This window comes from Lissotriton vulgaris, chromosome 7, assembly GCF_964263255.1.
Source record: "Lissotriton vulgaris chromosome 7, aLisVul1.2, whole genome shotgun sequence".
Taxonomy (NCBI): Eukaryota; Metazoa; Chordata; class Amphibia; order Caudata; family Salamandridae; genus Lissotriton; species Lissotriton vulgaris.
The window spans coordinates 1,390,908,058-1,390,915,557 of record NC_141695.1 but is presented as its reverse complement, the minus strand read 5'-3'; the positions used below and the strand labels follow the sequence as shown (position 1 = coordinate 1,390,915,557).

At 45.2% G+C, this 7,500-nt stretch overlaps 7 non-coding genes across 7 annotated transcripts; 3 read left to right on the top strand and 4 right to left on the bottom strand.

Annotated features, from left to right (window-relative positions):
- Positions 1 to 967: 967 nt before the first annotated feature.
- On the bottom strand, positions 968 to 1,074 carry LOC147705314 (U6 spliceosomal RNA). The gene has a single exon (XR_015298226.1). It is a non-coding gene; the product is annotated as a U6 spliceosomal RNA (small nuclear RNA).
- Positions 1,075 to 1,796: 722 nt separating this feature from the next.
- Positions 1,797 to 1,869, top strand: TRNAR-ACG (transfer RNA arginine (anticodon ACG)). Its single transcript has one exon. It is a non-coding gene; the product is annotated as a tRNA-Arg (tRNA).
- A 1,010-nt stretch (positions 1,870 to 2,879) lies between these two features.
- LOC147705312 (U6 spliceosomal RNA) lies at positions 2,880 to 2,986 on the bottom strand. Its single transcript, XR_015298020.1, has one exon. It is a non-coding gene; the product is annotated as a U6 spliceosomal RNA (small nuclear RNA).
- A 722-nt stretch (positions 2,987 to 3,708) lies between these two features.
- TRNAR-ACG (transfer RNA arginine (anticodon ACG)) lies at positions 3,709 to 3,781 on the top strand. The gene has a single exon. It is a non-coding gene; the product is annotated as a tRNA-Arg (tRNA).
- A 1,010-nt stretch (positions 3,782 to 4,791) lies between these two features.
- LOC147705310 (U6 spliceosomal RNA) lies at positions 4,792 to 4,898 on the bottom strand. Its single transcript, XR_015298019.1, has one exon. It is a non-coding gene; the product is annotated as a U6 spliceosomal RNA (small nuclear RNA).
- A 722-nt stretch (positions 4,899 to 5,620) lies between these two features.
- TRNAR-ACG (transfer RNA arginine (anticodon ACG)) lies at positions 5,621 to 5,693 on the top strand. The gene has a single exon. It is a non-coding gene; the product is annotated as a tRNA-Arg (tRNA).
- A 1,012-nt stretch (positions 5,694 to 6,705) lies between these two features.
- LOC147705308 (U6 spliceosomal RNA) lies at positions 6,706 to 6,812 on the bottom strand. Its single transcript, XR_015298018.1, has one exon. It is a non-coding gene; the product is annotated as a U6 spliceosomal RNA (small nuclear RNA).
- Positions 6,813 to 7,500: the final 688 nt, after the last annotated feature.

Sequence of the window (7,500 nt, the reverse complement as noted above, 5' to 3'; positions counted from 1 at the left end):
ATTTACCTCAGACTTGTTGTAGGTTCAATATTCTCCAGCAGGACTCATCCAGCAGTTGTTCCACGGTAGAGCGCAAGTAATAGGACCACAGCTAGTTTAACGTTTCCCATTTGCTGCTGGACTCTATGTGATGGCCGTCACGTGGTGTGCTGCTTTTGTATTTCAACATGGGTCCCTGATACTCTTAATTGCGAAAAAGCTTGTTGACAAAAGTGTGTGTGCGCGAGGGTCTGTGGACGTAGGCAGGTGTGTGCACTTGAATGCTTACCCATTTACATGTGTGAGAGGAACAAACCAACTCCCTGTGGGCTGCAGGCTTACAACTGGTAGCCCCAGTAGCCAGGCAGAACCACAGGTAAGGAGAGAGAGAGAAAGTTGGTCCATTATTAGAGAAGGCCCATAAGCATCTTGCACTGCTACCTTCTTCCCCTCTCAGCCACGATCGGCCAAGACCTCTCTATTAGGGTAGAGGGTGAACATTTCTTGGACCTCAGAAACTGAGGGATGTAGACCCAATATGTCCTCCAAGCGCCTAGAGACCTGGTGCCCAATCTGGCATGGTGTTTTTCAGCTTACCCGACCAATCCGGTTGCAAGGTGGACTTTAACAATACTGCTAAAAAGGCACTCCCAGACATCCCTGAGGCCTTCATTTGCATAGGCCCTGCCCTTCTCTTTGTCCTGCTTCCCACGAAGCAACACAACACTGCAGCAGTATAGATTTGGGGGTGGTGAAGAATAATGACAGTGAGGCTAAAAAAGAGAAAGAAAAGTCCCAGAAGTCCTGCAGGCTTCCTTGCTAAATGCAGCTGAACATAGAGCGCACCTTCTTTACTGCAAAGCAAATACATTAAAAATGTTGAGGAGAGACTAATTGAAAAATACATATCACGGGGACAGCACTGGGACCTGCTTTATTTTTTCAATTAGTCTTGAAAACAAAAAAGATTTCTCTCCTAAAAGCTGTTAAAAATATGGAATGCTTCACGAATTTGCGTGTCATCCTTGCGCAGGGGCCATGCTAATCTTCTCTGTATCGTTCCAATTTTAGTATATGTGCTGCCGAAGCGAGCACACTTTATTGATGAACTGACAATGTTTATAAACTCTCTAAATCTACAGTCTCTAGACATAGGGTGGCCTGGCAGAGATGCTCAGATGGCCAGTACGCATTCAAATCTGAGCCAATGGTCAAAAATGTATGAAGAGTAGCAATCCATTATTCTTCACTGCATTTGTGGTCCAAGACTAAACACACCGTAAGTATGTAGATTATACCAGGTTTGCAAAGGCTCCTGGTTCGGGCTACAGACAAGGAGCATTGTGACGTCACGCTGCCTGTGGAACAGTGATATTAAAGGTGAAACAGCTGCACAGTAGGTTGGGTGAAGGGCTCTGAGAGTGGAAAGGCAGCATGCTTGGGTCCCTGGACAAGGTGAGCTTATGATAATGTGTCTGAATGTTCGCCTGTGTTGTAATATTAAACCCCTTATTGTTGTAAACGCCTACTTACTAAGGAGTTCTCAAGCTCAGCCCCACACAGACCTGGAACTGATTATGTTAATGCAAACTATTTAAGAAACTGAGCCTGATCTAAAAGATTTCCTTTGATCTAGGACCATTTCGCCTAGCTTTTAGGTGCTTCCTTCTCCTAAAGTCCTTTGTAAAACTTGGGAAAACCTCACAGAACAGACTTCCAGGAGGTCAGATGGGTTTCCTTGTGCCTTCACACACACACACACACACACACACACTTTCTAGCCCACTTAAGGACAAAAGGATGCATAAGTCTACATAGGGCCAGTGGCGCAATGGATAACGCGTCTGACTACGGATCAGAAGATTGTAGGTTCGACTCCTATCTGGCTCGGAAGGGTTGTAGGTCCCTGTTTGATTATATTCCTGTGGAATTCTTATTTACCTCAGACTTGTTGTAGGTTCAATATTCTCCAGCAGGACTCATCCAGCAGTTGTTCCACGGTAGAGCGCAAGTAATAGGACCACAGCTAGTTAAACGTTTCCCATTTGCTGCTGGACTCTATGTGATGGCCGTCACGTGGTGTGCTGCTTTTCTATTTCAACATGGGTCCCTGATACTCTTAATTGCGAAAAAGCTTGTTGACAAAAGTGTGTGTGCGCGAGGGTCTGTGGACGTAGGCAGGTGTGTGCACTTGAATGCTTACCCATTTACATGTGTGAGAGGAACAAACCAACTCACTGTGGGCTGCAGGCTTACAACTGGTAGCCCCAGTAGCCAGGCAGAACCACAGGTAAGGAGAGAGAGAAAGTTGGTCCATTATTAGAGAAGGACCATAAGCATCTTGCACTGCTACCTTCTTCCCCTCTCGACCACGATCGGCCAAGACCTCTCAATTAGGGTAGAGGGTGAACATTTCTTGGACCTCAGAAACTGAGGGATGTAGACCCAATATGTCCTCCAAGCGCCTAGACACCTGGTGCCCAATCTGGCATGGTGTTTTTCAGCTTACCCGACCAATCCGGTTGCAAGGTGGACTTTAACAATACTGCTAAAAAGGCACTCCCAGACATCCCTGAGGCCTTCATTTGCATAGGCCCTGCCCTTCTCTTTGTCCTGCTTCCCACACAGCAACACAACACTGCAGCAGTATAGATTTGGGGGTGGTGAAGAATAATGACAGTGAGGCTAAAAAAGAGAAAGAAAAGTCCCAGAAGTCCTGCAGGCTTCCTTGCTAAATGCAGCTGAACATAGAGCGCACCTTCTTTACTGCAAAGCAAATACATTAAAAATGTTGAGGAGAGACTAATTGAAAAATACATATCACGGGGACAGCACTGGGACCTGCTTTATTTTTTCAATTAGTCTTGAAAACAAAAAAGATTTCTCTCCTAAAAGCTGTTAAAAATATGGAACGCTTCACGAATTTGCGTGTCATCCTTGCGCAGGGGCCATGCTAATCTTCTCTGTATCGTTCCAATTTTAGTATATGTGCTGCCGAAGCGAGCACACTTTATTGATGAACTGACAATGTTTATAAACTCTCTAAATCTACAGTCTCTAGACATAGGGTGGCCTGGCAGAGATGCTCAGATGGCCAGTACGCATTCAAATCTGAGCCAATGGTCAAAAATGTATGAAGAGTAGCAATCCATTATTCTTCACTGCATTTGTGGTCCAAGACTAAACACACCGTAAGTATGTAGATTATACCAGGTTTGCAAAGGCTCCTGGTTCGGGCTACAGACAAGGAGCATTGTGACGTCACGCTGCCTATGGAACAGTGATATTAAAGGTGAAACAGCTGCACAGTAGGTTAGGTGAAGGGCTCTGAGAGTGGAAAGGCAGCATGCTTGGGTCCCTGGACAAGGTGAGCTTATGATAATGTGTCTGAATGTTCGCCTGTGTTGTAATATTAAACCCCTTATTGTTGTAAACGCCTACTTACTAAGGAGTTCTCAAGCTCAGCCCCACACAGACCTGGAACTGATTATGTTAATGCAAACTATTTAAGAAACTGAGCCTGATCTAAAAGATTTCCTTTGATCTAGGACCATTTCGCCTAGCTTTTAGGTGCTTCCTTCTCCTAAAGTCCTTTGTAAAACTTGGGAAAACCTCACAGAACAGACTTCCAGGAGGTCAGATGGGTTTCCTTGTGCCTTCACACACACACACACACACACACACACTTTCTAGCCCACTTAAGGACAAAAGGATGCATAAGTCTACATAGGGCCAGTGGCGCAATGGATAACGCGTCTGACTACGGATCAGAAGATTGTAGGTTCGACTCCTATCTGGCTCGGAAGGGTTGTAGGTCCCTGTTTGAATATATTCCTGTGGAATTCTTATTTACCTCAGACTTGTTGTAGGTTCAATATTCTCCAGCAGGACTCATCCAGCAGTTGTTCCACGGTAGAGCGCAAGTAATAGGACCACAGCTAGTTAAACGTTTCCCATTTGCTGCTGGACTCTATGTGATGGCCGTCACGTGGTGTGCTGCTTTTCTATTTCAACATGGGTCCCTGATACTCTTAATTGCGAAAAAGCTTGTTGACAAAAGTGTGTGTGCGCGAGGGTCTGTGGACGTAGGCAGGTGTGTGCACTTGAATGCTTACCCATTTACATGTGTGAGAGGAACAAACCAACTCACTGTGGGCTGCAGGCTTACAACTGGTAGCCCCAGTAGCCAGGCAGAACCACAGGTAAGGAGAGAGAGAAAGTTGGTCCATTATTAGAGAAGGACCATAAGCATCTTGCACTGCTACCTTCTTCCCCTCTCGACCACGATCGGCCAAGACCTCTCTATTAGGGTAGAGGGTGAACATTTCTTGGACCTCAGAAACTGAGGGATGTAGACCCAATATGTCCTCCAAGCGCCTAGAGACCTGGTGCCCAATCTGGCATGGTGTTTTTCAGCTTACCCGACCAATCCGGTTGCAAGGTGGACTTTAACAATACTGCTAAAAAGGCACTCCCAGACATCCCTGAGGCCTTCATTTGCATAGGCCCTGCCCTTCTCTTTGTCCTGCTTCCCACGAAGCAACACAACACTGCAGCAGTATAGATTTGGGGGTGGTGAAGAATAATGACAGTGAGGCTAAAAAAGAGAAAGAAAAGTCCCAGAAGTCCTGCAGGCTTCCTTGCTAAATGCAGCTGAACATAGAGCGCACCTTCTTTACTGCAAAGCAAATACATTAAAAATGTTGAGGAGAGACTAATTGAAAAATACATATCACGGGGACAGCACTGGGACCTGCTTTATTTTTTCAATTAGTCTAGAAAACAAAAAAGATTTCTCTCCTAAAAGCTGTTAAAAATATGGAACGCTTCACGAATTTGCGTGTCATCCTTGCGCAGGGGCCATGCTAATCTTCTCTGTATCGTTCCAATTTTAGTATATGTGCTGCCGAAGCGAGCACACTTTATTGATGAACTGACAATGTTTATAAACTCTCTAAATCTACAGTCTCTAGACATAGGGTGGCCTGGCAGAGATGCTCAGATGGCCAGTACGCATTCAAATCTGAGCCAATGGTCAAAAATGTATGAAGAGTTTCAATCCATTATTCTTCACTGCATTTGTGGTCCAAGACTAAATACACCGTAAGTATGTAGATTATACCAGGTTTGCAAAGGCTCCTGGTTCGGGCTACAGACAAGGAGCATTGTGACGTCACGCTGCCTGTGGAACATTGATATTAAAGGTGAAACAGCTGCACAGTAGGTTAGGTGAAGGGCTCTGAGAGTGGAAAGGCAGCATGCTTGGGTCCCTGGACAAGGTGAGCTTATGATAATGTGTCTGAATGTTCGCCTGTGTTGTAATATTAAACCCCTTATTGTTGTAAACGCCTACTTACTAAGGAGTTCTCAAGCTCAGCCCCATACAGACCTGGAACTGATTATGTTAATGCAAACTATTTAAGAAACTGAGCCTGATCTAAAAGATTTCCTTGGATCTAGGACCATTTCGCCTAGCTTTTAGGTGCTTCCTTCTCCTAAAGTCCTTTGTAAAACTTGGGAAAACCTCACAGAACAGACTTCCAGGAGGTCAGATGGGTTTCCTTGTGCCTTCACACACACACACACACACACACACACTTTCTAGCCCACTTAAGGACAAAAGGATGCATAAGTCTACATAGGGCCAGTGGCGCAATGGATAACGCGTCTGACTACGGATCAGAAGATTGTAGGTTCGACTCCTATCTGGCTCGGAAGGGTTGTAGGTCCCTGTTTGATTATATTCCTGTGGAATTCTTATTTACCTCAGACTTGTTGTAGGTTCAATATTCTCCAGCAGGACTCATCCAGCAGTTGTTCCACGGTAGAGCGCAAGTAATAGGACCACAGCTAGTTAAACGTTTCCCATTTGCTGCTGGACTCTATGTGATGGCCGTCACGTGGTGTGCTGCTTTTGTATTTCAACATGGGTCCCTGATACTCTTAATTGCGAAAAAGCTTGTTGACAAAAGTGTGTGTGCGCGAGGGTGTGTGGACGTATGCAGGTGTGTGCACTTGAATGCTTACCCATTTACATGTGTGAGAGGAACAAACCAACTCCCTGTGGGCTGCAGGCTTACAACTGGTAGCCCCAGTAGCCAGGCAGAACCACAGGTAAGGAGAGAGAGAGAAAGTTGGTCCATTATTAGAGAAGGCCCATAAGCATCTTGCACTGCTACCTTCTTCCCCTCTCAGCCACGATCGGCCAAGACCTCTCTATTAGGGTAGAGGGTGAACATTTCTTGGACCTCAGAAACTGAGGGATGTAGACCCAATATGTCCTCCAAGCGCCTAGAGACCTGGTGCCCAATCTGGCATGGTGTTTTTCAGCTTACCCGACCAATCCGGTTGCAAGGTGGACTTTAACAATACTGCTAAAAAGGCACTCCCAGACATCCCTGAGGCCTTCATTTGCATAGGCCCTGCCCTTCTCTTTGTCCTGCTTCCCACAAAGCAACACAACACTGCAGCAGTATAGATTTGGGGGTGGTGAAGAATAATGACAGTGAGGCTAAAAAAGAGAAAGAAAAGTCCCAGAAGTCCTGCAGGCTTCCTTGCTAAATGCAGCTGAACATAGAGCGCACCTTCTTTACTGCAAAGCAAATACATTAAAAATGTTGAGGAGAGACTAATTGAAAAATACATATCACGGGGACAGCACTGGGACCTGCTTTATTTTTTCAATTAGTCTTGAAAACAAAAAAGATTTCTCTCCTAAAAGCTGTTAAAAATATGGAACGCTTCACGAATTTGCGTGTCATCCTTGCGCAGGGGCCATGCTAATCTTCTCTGTATCGTTCCAATTTTAGTATATGTGCTGCCGAAGCGAGCACACTTTATTGATGAACTGACAATGTTTATAAACTCTCTAAATCTACAGTCTCTAGACATAGGGTGGCCTGGCAGAGATGCTCAGATGGCCAGTACGCATTCAAATCTGAGCCAATGGTCAAAAATGTATGAAGAGTAGCAATCCATTATTCTTCACTGCATTTGTGGTCCAAGACTAAACACACCGTAAGTATGTAGATTATACCAGGTTTGCAAAGGCTCCTGGTTCGGGCTACAGACAAGGAGCATTGTGACGTCACGCTGCCTGTGGAACAGTGATATTAAAGGTGAAACAGCTGCACAGTAGGTTAGGTGAAGGGCTCTGAGAGTGGAAAGGCAGCATGCTTGGGTCCCTAGACAAGGTGAGCTTATGATAATGTGTCTGAATGTTCGCCTGTGTTGTAATATTAAACCCCTTATTGTTGTAAACGCCTACTTACTAAGGAGTTCTCAAGCTCAGCCCCACACAGACCTGGAACTGATTATGTTAATGCAAACTATTTAAGAAACTGAGCCTGATCTAAAAGATTTCCTTGGATCTAGGACCATTTCGCCTAGCTTTTAGGTGCTTCATTCTCCTAAAGTCCTTTGTAAAACTTGGGAAAACCTCACAGAACAGACTTCCAGGAGGTCAGATGGGTTTCCTTGTGCCTTCACACACACACACACACACACACACTTTCTAGCCCA